Below are 12,916 nucleotides of genomic sequence, written 5' to 3' on the forward strand. Positions count from 1 at the left end.
GGTATCAGAGTTGAAAATATCATTAAAATCAGCATTGTTTTGTAGGCAAAAAGAAGGCTTTTATGAAGATTTAAATCGTAGTGTGTTTGCCCAAATTCTCAAACTAAAATAACTCTGCAGTAGATGAGCCGAGATCTAGCACTATCACTAGCAGTGAAAAGATGAAGCCAATGTCATCACAGTAATCTAAAACTGAGTAAACAAAATTAGGAATAAAGATTCTATTGCTCTAAGTGATAATTAGGGTTTCTGCATTTTGATTACTTGGTGAAAAATTGAAAATAAGGGGTAGCACAGCTTTGGAAGGACCTAAAAAATTACAAATAATGAAAATGCTTCTGGTAGGACAGCAAATTATGTTTTCTAGTTCTTGCTCCTCTTGATATCACAGCTCTTTAGGTCTTCATTCTCCTTCCTGGCCCACCTCTTCATACCTGGATCCTTCGATTCCCTGAATCTTACCAGTCTCCTGCTCCACCTCCTTCCAGTCAATAGCAGAATAGCCTTGACTTTTGCATCTTCCTTTTCCCCTTCCTCACCTAACGGATGGGAGAGAGTTCACCTGTTTCTCTGCCCAAGGGAATACACCGCAATTTTAGCAAGGGTCTTCAAATGAGAAAATTTTGTAACTAAAAAATTGACAAGTGTGATGATGGGAAAGGAGGGTTTCCAGCAATGTCACGCAAGTCAGTGATTTTTTTGTCACAGTTGGAAAGGGAGGCCGTGAGATGTCTCTCCGTTTAGACCCCCCTGAAGCAGGTGCTGCTCTGCAACCAGACGAGCATTACTAGTGCAATGTCTCTGCGTGAACTTCTCTGAGAGGTACAACAGAGGTCCGCGGACTTAGATAATGTCAGGGTAGCATGATCATCTAGAATTTAGTATAGACTGTGATGTCATTTAAACCCTAACAAAAGTAACTCTATAAAGAGCATATTCAAACTAACCAGCAATGCGACTACAGCATATTTTAGAAACATAGGAAGTGATTCAATGGGCTGCATTAGACCAGGCAAGAGGTCTTTTCCGAACCTAGGGTAATGTGAAATAATGGGAAATATGTTTTGCGCTGCCTTAACTTCATAAAGTGACCTTACGTCCAACAGAGCAGTGTGATGTAGGGGCTGGTCTTTCACAGAATGACTTTTAAATGTACTCGGATGAGCTGCTGTGTTAACAGTTCACTTGCAATAGGTCAGAAGACATCACTACTTCTTGAACGGTCGTTTAACCTGTTTCTTCTGGCTTCCGTTTTTGGTATTTGAAAAACATTTTAATTTATCCCTTATTTTCGCTTCTGTAGACATAGACAAGGTAGTGAAACTTGACGATAATACCTAAATTCTAGCAAAGAACAAAATTTCAGTATCCTGATTTATATAGGCATAGGGTTCACATTCATACAGATACATAATTTTTACTTCAATCTAAAATTATCCTTACCTTGAAAAATGAAGTAAGCATTGTCTCATGTCTCTCTTCCTCCTAACAGAGTTACATGCTCAAAGGCCATGTTACATCCCTGGGAAAGATAAATGCTTAAGAGTTTGTAGGTGTTACTACTGGTGTTAAAACAGGACCCCCAAAATTAACTACATTGTTAAAATGCCTCAGTGATTAAAGCAAACATTTAAGTGAAAGTATTTATAGGTCCTGCTGATGAGTTTAACAGTGTTTCGAATATTCATGTTTAACACCTGTGATGTTAAGTAAAGTTTACTAAATAAAAGTCTTACAAAATCATTCTCAATCACTGTGATCTAAACTAAGTCTTCATTTTGTGTCAATTAAAAATCCTCATTCTTCATATCAGAATTATTTTGACATATGCTGCTTTAAGAAAGCTAATATAAACATATATTTCAGGCTCATTGTCCACATTTTTAAAAGCTATTTCATAAAAAGATTCATGATCACATTCTTTGAAATAACATGCTCTCTCAGCACACCTAAGTGCTGGTTTACACATCATTAACTACTTGACAGAGAGGAAAAGGTTGGGAGCAGAAGAGAGAAATTTAGAACTAATGTAATGGAGTCACCAATAATTGAATCTAAAAACAAACCTTACCTGAAATTTATAAAGTAAGTCAATGAGAAAATATGTTTTTAGTACCTGGACAATTTTAGAACCATGTCAATGATACGAAGTGAAAGAGGCTTTCAATTTGTCTTATTAAACTAATTTGAGGTAGACAGGTTTTGAAATTTTTCTCAGATATTCTCAAGTCAGCACAAAAGCTGACTATAATTTTTTCATTGCATAATTGTCAGCAGCATTAAATTCAGAGGTATGAATTGTTATAGATGCCTGTGGCAACTTAATGCTCCTACAATCATGGGGCTGGGAAACACAGGTCGATAGCACACACTGGCTATAATCAACATGCAGACTAATGAACAGGGCCATATCCACCAGGGAACACTAGAACAAAGACCAGTTGAGCATTTTAATTGCTAAGTTGCTGCTAAGTCTCAATTCCCCATCAATCTCCATGCATTATGACCATTGATGCATAGCAGACATTAAGAGAAAAACAATAACATAATGATTCATAAGTGCTAGGGTGCAAACGAATGGTTAGCTTTGGGAAAATCATGGCTGTGATTATTTTGTGGCTCAAAAGATCTGACACATTATTTCTAATTTTCATTGTTCCCTGGACCTGCCCTGCCCATATTTAATAAGTTGGTTTTAATGGAACTAATAGCACAGCAAAAGGTAGTTGAACAGGCTTTTCCCTAGCTACCTCAACATAGGTTTGAATCGTTCCTTACTTAGAAAAATCACAGCCAGAGAAATTAAAAATGAAAAAGGACTTATGAAATCATCTAACATATTGTCATTTTGTGAGGGCAAGATTTTCTCGCAGTATGATCACGTATCACTTGTGGAATTATAACTAGGTACATTCGATGCCCGTTGTCTTTATTTTCATTAACTTTGACAGCTCGGTTCAATCTTGGGGTTTTTAAATAAATCTCCTAGAAGTTGACCTGTGTGCAATCCATGAGAGTGTTTTCGTAGCTGGGAGGAAATTTCCCATAGCTGCTTTATAAGGTATAGAAGTAATTATGATGTAGGGGAAGCACTGTATTGGAGAATGTGCATGTACTCCTCTAATCCTTACAACAATTTTCTGACATTAATAATATTATCATTCCTTTTATAAGGGAAACGGCTAGAGCTTGGTGACTTTCCCAAGTCACATTGCCCTTGAACAGTGAAGCTAGGGTACAGACACAGATCGTTCTGATTCTAAAATTTTGCCATTTCCTCTACATCTTACTAGGTCCTAGATATTAAGTCTGGGCTGACTTCCCTGGGACAGTCTTATTAATCAATGAATTTAGAAATCTTTAGTATTCTTACAGATTATACATACAGAGTATCAACCTACTATCTTCTGAGTGATGTTACATGCAGCAACCTTTCACTTCAGCGAAGCCATCTCTCTCTGTCTCTCTTATTAAGAGAGTAAGCGAGTGGGAAGGAGCAGACGGAGAAGGAGAGAGAGAATCTTAAGTAGGTTCCATGCTCAGTGCAGAGCCCGATGCAGGGCTCGATCTCACGACCCTGAGATCATGACCTGAGCCAAACCAAGAGTCTGATGCTTAACCCTCTGAGCCACCCAGGTGCCTTGGAGGAGCTATCTCTTTACCTTTGTTTTAATTTACTTCTCCTGACTATCCATTCCTTTCCTGGATGGACTTTCTAAACAATCTATGGCAGTTGCATGACCTTAGTTGAGTGGACCCTGCTTGGAAAGTTAGAGCATGTCATGAAGTCAGGATTCAGGCAAATTATATCTTAATTTATGTGAGTTTTCTCTCTTACAGAATCCTTCCTATAATTTTTTAAATTTGATCCTAACCATAAACTTATTAAATGGTTAATACAGGTTATCAAACTTAATTGGCAATTTTAATTAGTTAATTAATTTTATTGGAATTTAATTTGCAAATCTTGAAGCTGAATATCACAATACTAAAATAAATGTTCAAGATTCTAAAGAAAATTCTTCTGATTCTTAGTATGAAGCTCTTTGCCACTATTCACAAGTCAGCTTGGAAACCATCACTAAATGGTCTGCAGAGAAGAAATGATACCACAACCAACTGTTCTTGAATTCATCTAACGTTGATTCTCTCTCTGCTTTCTTTATTCCTCCGAACAGTTGGGGAATTTTAACCTTCTACTAAAGCTTCCTTACCAGGAACCCCCTATATTAGGATCAGGATATTTTCACACCCTGATGCTATGTTCAGGTGGGATCTGGCAATGGTGTAGGGACCCAGTACAGAAATTCGTTGTCAGGAGACTTAACTTTAGCTCTGCTTCTGTCAGATTTTTGCTTTAGGAGCCCAAACTAGTACCTTAAGCTTTCATGGTGTCATATTGTTTACCTATAAATTGAGAGTATTTTTAAAGTTCATGTGACCTCACCCTTGCAAGTTTTTTTTTGCAAGTTTGACTTAATTATGAGGCTAACATACGTTTTTATTTTTACAAGTCATTATTTTTTTCAGCTATCTCTTCTTCCTATTTTTTAAATGTGACCGTCTATATTTATTCTAACTAGAGATTTGCACATCTTTTAAGGAGCTGCTTGCATCTCTGTGTGCTGTATGATGTCCTTCTATGTGCCTCTCTCCTACACTGGATTGCTGGTCACTTAAAATGGATAACAGTATTATCATATCCTGTACTCCCATCTTCAACCTGAGAATTACTCAACTATGAACACCATCCTAAGTATCTTCAAACCATGGGATCTGGTTTTTAGATTATTTTCCAGCCTGGGTATATATATTTTCTATACTCCTGCTTTTAACCTCAGCGTCTCTGTCCTCAGCTGGCAGGTGCAACACCTTTCAATTAAGCAACAGCTGGAAATTTAATTAATGTGCTGTTGGCTCCCACCCTTTTCCAGGTCATTGATGAAGAAGTTAAATTAGATCAGACTAGGCTTTATCTCAAGTTTCAGGGGAACATTTTGGAGAAACATCCCCCATAGCCTTTCCATTCATTTGCATTGCTTTGGAGAATTCGTGGAGTATGGTACTGGTATGTATTTTGGATTATGGCATTTGAGATGTTAAAGAAATATTTGATAAGATCACATGTTTGTAGTTATGTCGTATTTTTTAGACAGCTCTCCTCTGACAGGAATTGTAATCTATGGCTCTGTGGAATATGTATTTGGGAAGAAAGCAATGGGTTGTCACGTGGTGTAGGCAGAATATGCAGCCAGTGGTATCACCCCCAACATTCTACAAAACATTAGTTCTGTGGAATGTTGAATAGTCTGAGATATTCACCATGAATGTGTGGGGGCCAGGAAGGAACTCTGGTGATAAGCGTGTCTAATAAGCAGTGAACCATTAATGTTAAAGTGTACGCTATTAGAATTGTTATGTTAGCTGCACAGGAATTTTATAAGATCAAGAATTTATGTTTATGGTACTTAAGTTTGTGTTTAATAACACACGTACATACAAACATATAAATGCTGACCAAGACTGACAATGGGGAGAGAAGTTAGTGAATGTAACAACTATCTCTTAGATCACAAGAGCAAAACAAAGTACTGCAAAAAAGACATGACTGCAAGTGCGGGTTTATAACTCTTTTTCTGCCTAAAACACGACTGAAGATTTTAAAATGGGGAAAAAATCCTTAACCTCAAAATTAAAGAATTTTTTTTTCTTCCACTTACATTGCTTGGACAAGCTGCTAAATACACTATAATTTGCAACAAAATGAAGGTGGAATCCGGGACATATTATGGACCTTTCCACAAACACGATTGCTACACAGACAACATATAGAATACAGTTTTCAAAAGAACACTGTGCTGTTTCGGCAAATGAAGGATGAACTGGGTGTGGGGCGCGGCTGACAAGGGAGAGTAGGGAATACTCCGTTTGGAAACTGCTTTCCTGAGGGCATATTAATGTCATGCTGACATTTCAATGCAAGGACTTCAAAAGATACATGTGACCAGAGATTTCCGTTGGTTTTCTTTCTGCCTTCACTCTCTGATACTGACAGTGTTCATTCAAATCAAAGAGAGAATTGCCCCCTTACCTGGAAGGGTGATATCTAGCATCAACGGCTGCCATGACAAATTATCACAAATTGGACGGCTTAAGACCAACAGAAACTTACTCTGTCACAGTTTCTGGAGGCCAGAAATCTGAAAACAAGGTCTCGGCAGATAGGGCTCTGCTCCCTCTGAGGGCTCTAGGGGATAATCCTTCCTTGCCTCTTGTGGCTGCCGGTGGCTACAAGTGTTCTTCAATAGTGGTTGCCTAAAATCCAATCTCTGCCTCCTTCACATGGCCTTTTTCTTCCCTCTCTCTGTGTGTCTCTTATCAAGACATTTGTCATTGGATTTAGGCTCCATCTGGATAATTTCATCTCAAGGATAATTTCATGTCAAGATTCTTTTTTTTTTTTTAAGATTTTATTTGTTTATTTGTCAGAGGGGGGCGGTACAAGCAAGGGGATTGGCGGGCAGAGGGAGAAGCAGGCTCCCTGCTGAGCAAGGAGCCCAACGTGGGATTCGATTCCAGGACCCTGGTATCATGACCTGAACCGAAGGCAGACGCTCAATCAACTGAGCCACTCAGGCGTCCCCCATCTCAAGATTCTTAAACTTAGTTATGTATGCAAAGATCCTCTTTCCAAATACGATGACATTCATAGGTTCATGGACTTATCATTTTGGGGCCACCATTCGACCCACTACAAGGGCACAAAGCAGGAGAATGATAAAGAACTTCCTAAAGCCATTTTAAAACTAAAGACCAATAGCAACAAACTGCCAGGGCAAAACTACACATCTATACTAAATTAAAAGAATCCACATCTTTCAAATGAACTTGTCACTGAAGTGATCAGTTCGTCCCAAGACAGGAATCACATTTATAAGGTACTTTAATTGGACAGCATATGCTCACAACTCAATAGGCAAAGCAGGATACTTAGGCAGAATTTTAAGAAACACAGAGGGCCAAAAAAAAAAAAAAATGCAGATATAAAAGTCCCTAACTATGGCTGCCAGCCGTGTTAGCGTTCTCTGCTCCTCCAAGTTAATTGAATGGGTGAGACCTCAGGAGCCAAGACTCCAACTCATAGTTGAAGGGGAAGAGACAAGTGATATTCGGGTAGAACAGGCCATGGAAGTTAGTGGAATATATCTACTCTATTTTGAGTTAGAACAGATGCTTATAAATTTGCCCCACATTCAGGGATATGTAAATGAAGATAAATTCGCCCCAAGATAGAGTCTATTAAAAACTATTATAACAAAGAAGGAAAGCAACATAACTCACAAAAGAACACTAAGAAGCTCACATTAGAAGAGCATGTACCTCTGGAAATTTTTAAAAAGTAAGATTCATCCATTCAACAAAAATGGATTGGGCTGCAGTGATTGGTATGAGAGCAGTGAACAAAAACAGACAAAGAATCCTACTGAATTCGAATAGAAAAGTTAGATAATGAATAAGACTAGAGTAGGTTTGGCAGAGATAAGTGCTAAGAAGAAAAATAAAACAAAATAAGGAGAAAGAGAGTGACGGTATAATTTGAGACGGCACCATCGAGGCACAGGACGGGTGGCTCACCCTCTCAATGGATTGAAGGGAAGAAGAAATGAAAGTTTGGGGAAAGTAAGAAACAAAAAGACTTAAGAGAGCTAAGGAAAAACTTAAAAAGGCAAATAAAATATGACATTATATTATTTAAAATACAATTAGGCACTGGAATCTGCTAAGTCAGTATTACGAACAACTGAATAAGGAAGGTAGGAGAGGTTTAAAAAATAAGCCAGAACGGAGAGGAAAAAAATAGTGGGAAAAAAAGGGCATGGGCGCAAACATTGAGCACGTGCAGTGCGGTTCCAACAAGTGGACACTAACGGACCTGAAATGTTGATTCCTAAGGTTGCTTCCAACTTTCAAGCTCCCCGTGGCAATGAAGACTTGCACCAGGGCCGTGGCCAGGGAAATGCTAGGACCAATGTGAACTTTAGCCAAAAAACACTATCCTTAAGGCTGACTTACGTGCCTATTTATACGTGCAACCTTCCCTCTCTACTCTGTCCCTAACTGAAATAGTCTCTTGCAAAATACAGTAAAGGTTCCTTTAAAAGTTTGGCACTAGTTGAGGGCAACATTAGGGTCTTCCCTATCTTTATCCCCAGGACAGACATGGATCGGAATGTTAGAATAAGTACTGAATAAGTCAGAGCTATCAAGTATGTCAAGTAACAGGTGAAGAAGATGATACTTTGATTTTTATTTCAAAGCTTACTCTCATATACAACTTCATTTTGAAGAATAACATACGTATTAAATGCCTCACCTCTGCAGTGAGAAAATTGCCTTCCACCCCCAATCCGCCCCTTACTAGATGTTTAATTTAAGCCAAATTAATTTGCCAACCTGTTTCTTAGTTTCTTGAACCATAGATCGATTGTTCGTGAGGAATGGGGCACATCATAAATGATAATCCTGACAACAACCATCTATTATTTTTGTCTGCAGCTGAGAAAACAGAAAGGTTGAGTGACCTGCTAAATGCCATTCAGCAAGTAGGTTACAGAGAAAACACTAGAATCTAGGGACTCACATGTCTATTTTAGTTTTCTTTTCACATGGTGGGGGGAGGTAAGGAAGAAGAAGGAATCAACAGCAACCATAATATTTCATATGGCCTACAAAATGTTGTATTAACTGTGTTACATTTGTGTATATTGTGGTATATGTTCCTTCTCTGACCTCCTTTCTCCCTGTCCTCTACAGCTCCGTCTTTCTTGCAATTCTATGACTATGTCAAGCCTATTTTTTTCTTACAATTTATTCTCTGGCTGCTCTCCCTTTCTAGAATTTTCTTTCCCCCAATCTTTGTATGGTTTTCCACTCATTTTATGCGTTCTCTTCAAAGCCTATCTGCTCAGAGAAACTTTCCATTATAATCTCACTGTAATAGCCACCACCACGTCCCCATCACTCTCTATCCCCTTACCTTGTTTTCTTTGTCTTCAAAGTAGTTAGCACTAACTGAACCATACGTTAGTCCGTGCCTGTGTGTCGGCACACACAGGCATGCATGTGTCTGTCTCTTCCATTAGACTATAAACTCTGTGAGGACAAGGGCTGTGTCTTGACATTACCATCTTCCCATCCCTTTAATGTCTGATATATACTGTGACCAATAACTGTTCATGGAATATATGAATGAATAAGTGAGAGGCACAGCACTTGAGACTAATAACCTACAGGTAGATGTAGTGTTGGTGCCTGGGATGTCTTATTTATGGCTTGCATTTTTGCTTTACAGTTGCTTGCTTAACTCATATAAGAAAAATGGACACCTTCTCTGTTCTTATTGGTCTTTGCAAGTTTTCAGATTTGGACCCCAGGTAGAAAGGAAACAGAGTAGCATAACATCACACACAAAAAGCTAACAATTCAATTCCTTTTTAAAATTTCCTATGTGCGTGTGCACGTGCATGCATGGGTGCACCTCTGTTAAAAAAAGTCAGGACACTTCCATGTTAAAAACAAATAGAAAATATTTTAAGTGAGATTGGGTTAAATATCTGTTTGTGAATGTGAAGTTGCATATTATGCTTTGTCTGCTCTCTTTAAACAGGACTCAGCTCAATTAGGTTATCAAACACTAGAGCATCCCCAAGGTATCTAAATATAAGCTGCAGCATTTCCTGCATACTTAATTCCTAAAAATAACTCAGTAGTAGTCACGGCATTCACACTCCCTAATCTGCCTTGTGCTGGAAATCTTGCCATCAATGATGTAGCAATAGAAAAAAAAGTATTCTTGACTTCCAGACATGTTTCGACATTTGCAAAATATATTGCTTAGATTTTCATTTTCCTTCTTTCACTCTGGGCTCGCATATTTTCGGAATATTAGTATTTGTTCTAAGAAAAAAAATTTTTCAAAATACTCCAAGAGGACAAGTACAGCATCTGTCTTGTTCAGAATTTATCAAAAGACCTGGCATAAAATAGGTCTTAATGAATGTATATCTGATGAATAAATAAGTAAATAAATGTACAACACATGAATGAATAAAAAATTTCAAAGTTTAAAAATCACTTTTTAACATTTTCAAGTTTGTTACTGTCCCCTTGGTCTTTTAACTCTCCTTTCTTTTCTTTTCTTTCTTTTAACCACACATTTAAAGTTTTATTGCACCTATGTTTTTATTGTACCACATCACAAATTTTTTAGAAGCAAAAAAAGTTTTACCTCAATCAAATCTTTCCCTTTTCTGCCTCCACCCATATTTCTATGTTATCAGTTATTTTGGTTGTATTTAGTATCCTGTGCTTTTTAATATTTTAACAGGATCAAGTTTAAAATTAGCCTATTGCACTATTTTTATCTTTTTAAACCTAATCGCATTTTGATTTAATTATCTAGCAACTTTTTCATTGCTCTTACATGTTATTACAAATAATTATAAATAAATATTTTTATAAGTATGATAGCATCTCAAGTATTACCTTGAGGTACTCAAAGTGGTGAATTCAAATCTCTTATCTGTGGGGTGGGGAAGGCCATATTTCCTCCTTGATTTTATTATTATTTCCACCTAACCCACCTAAGGAGCATTTGGCTCTGAAATACAGATCAGGAATGATTGGTATTCCTTTGTATTAAATATTTTCGTAAGTGGCAATAATTTCTGACTTCAAAAAAGAGTTTCCTCAGGCATGTGAAAAGCAATTAAAAAACCACATAGTTGAATGATCCAACATGACTTAAAATTCATGATAGAAATTGTTAGGTTGGGAAATATTGAAATTTCAACAGAATGTATATTTGGAGATGTTTGTCATGTCAATTGTAAAACATGCCTTTAAGAAACTCAAAATGTAATCTCTTTTAGTTTCTATGCGCAGGCTGTGTGTGCTTAGATTTTCAGGACCTCCCTTAACTGCCACCACCCCCATCCATGAGCAATGGTAGCTGTGGGGGTGCACAGTGGCATTCTGCCCCTTTGACCATATTTCATATTACCTGAGAAGATAACTGACTGAAGAGTGGCCAGTTAATTCCCCAGGAGTTTGGGCCCCAAGGGCCTCTGTGTTTTCTACTATGATGGACACAGAGAAGTACAGAGGACCAGATAATAGAAATAAAGAGGATGTTCAGATAGAGTTATGCTCCCTGGTTGTTGTTCCCTTATATTAATTATCTATTAGAGTATAATAAATTACTCTCAAACACAGCAACTTAATAAAATAAACATTTTTTATCTTATAGTTTTTATGTATTTGGAATCCAAATAAGACTTACCAGAAAAAACAAAACACGACTTTCCTGGTTGCCTCTGAGGATCTCTCACAAAATAGCAACCAAGGTGTGGGCTGCGATTATAGCCATCTCAACTTGACTGTTGGAAGATCCACTTCCCAGGTCACTCCTATGGCTATTCACAGGCCCAAGGTCCTCTCTGGATGTGGGCTAGGATCCAATTCCTTGCCACATGGACCTCTCTAGAAGGTTACTTGCTTTCTTCAAAGCTGCTTTCCCAGAGTTAGGTTTGGAAGGAGAGGGAGAAATGGGGGGAATCAGGCCTAAGTCACAGTTTTTTGTTACCTAATCTTGAAATTTATATCCCATCACTTTTGCTGTATTCTCATCATTTAAAAAAGAGGAACAGCTCACATTCATGAAGAGGGGATTACCCAAGGGTAAGATCACCAAGAAGTGAAGATCAATAAAGGCTATTTTAGAGGCTACCCGCTACAGTCTACCCTCGAGCCCCCAATGATTCATGTCCCAACCATAGCCAGAAGATACCCAGCCTTTCCTGAGGTCCCCAAAAGTCTCATTTTATTACAACAACCCTCAAATCCCAGAAGCGCTGTATAGAAATCAGGTTCAGGTGCAAATGAGGATCCTCAGACAGTTTCTTAGGTATAGTTCCTTGGATACAGTTCCTTTTATCCACAAATCTGTGAAACTGAAGAAACAAGTCATCTACTCCATACACCAAACATAGAGCTACTTATATCCCCCCCGAGCAAAAACTGGGAGAGGGAGAAAGAGAGGGAGAGAAGGTGATCAAGACACGAGTCATAGTATTTTTGCAACCTAATATTGGGAATGACATTTTGTCACTTTTGTCATATTTTATTCATTAGAAGTGAGTCACTAAGTCTAACCTACACTCAAGGGGATAGGATTAAAAAGGACATGAATATTGGGAGGCAAAGATCAGGGGGAGGCATTTGGAGGCTGCCTACTCCATCCTTTAGAGGTCTTGCATTTCTGTCCTGGATGAGGCTGAGACACTTTAGTCTTTTAAAAAGTTTCCATTTTGTTTTTCAGTTACCTAGAGTTGATTCCCTCTGCTTGAAACAGAAAAGTTATTTAAGTCCAATCTCTCTGTTTTTAAACTGCACTTTTAAAAGTCCAACTTTTTGGAGCATCCAGTATAGGTTGGATTTTTTTCACCATCAAGAACATTCTATCCCCAAATTTTCTTCTTTTCACAGTCCTAAGTCACCTCCTTGCTGTTAAAGTCTACCGGAGAGATTCAGACCATTTTAACTGACATCTCCTCAGTATTCGATACTGTTAGCTGCTCGGTGTTTTTGTTTGTTTGTTTAAAAAGAGAAATTGATTTTATTCTGATACTATTGTCAAGAATAGGGTAGAGAGCAAAGACCAGCCGTAGATACTCAGCTCCACTCTGACAAAAAGTAGGAGAACTTTTAAAGAGAGAGGGCAGTGGATCTTAGGCAATCTGATTTCCAGTTGGCTTTCCCCAAAGGAAAGGTAAACTTTCTCCTGTCTCCATGATAGGAGGTCGTTGTACAGTTTGGAACACCAAGGCTAGGCTCCCAACTTCCCACAGAAACTGTG

This window comes from Ursus maritimus, unplaced genomic scaffold (assembly GCF_017311325.1).
Source record: "Ursus maritimus isolate PB19 unplaced genomic scaffold, ASM1731132v1 scaffold_21, whole genome shotgun sequence".
NCBI classification, from domain to species: Eukaryota; Metazoa; Chordata; class Mammalia; order Carnivora; family Ursidae; genus Ursus; species Ursus maritimus.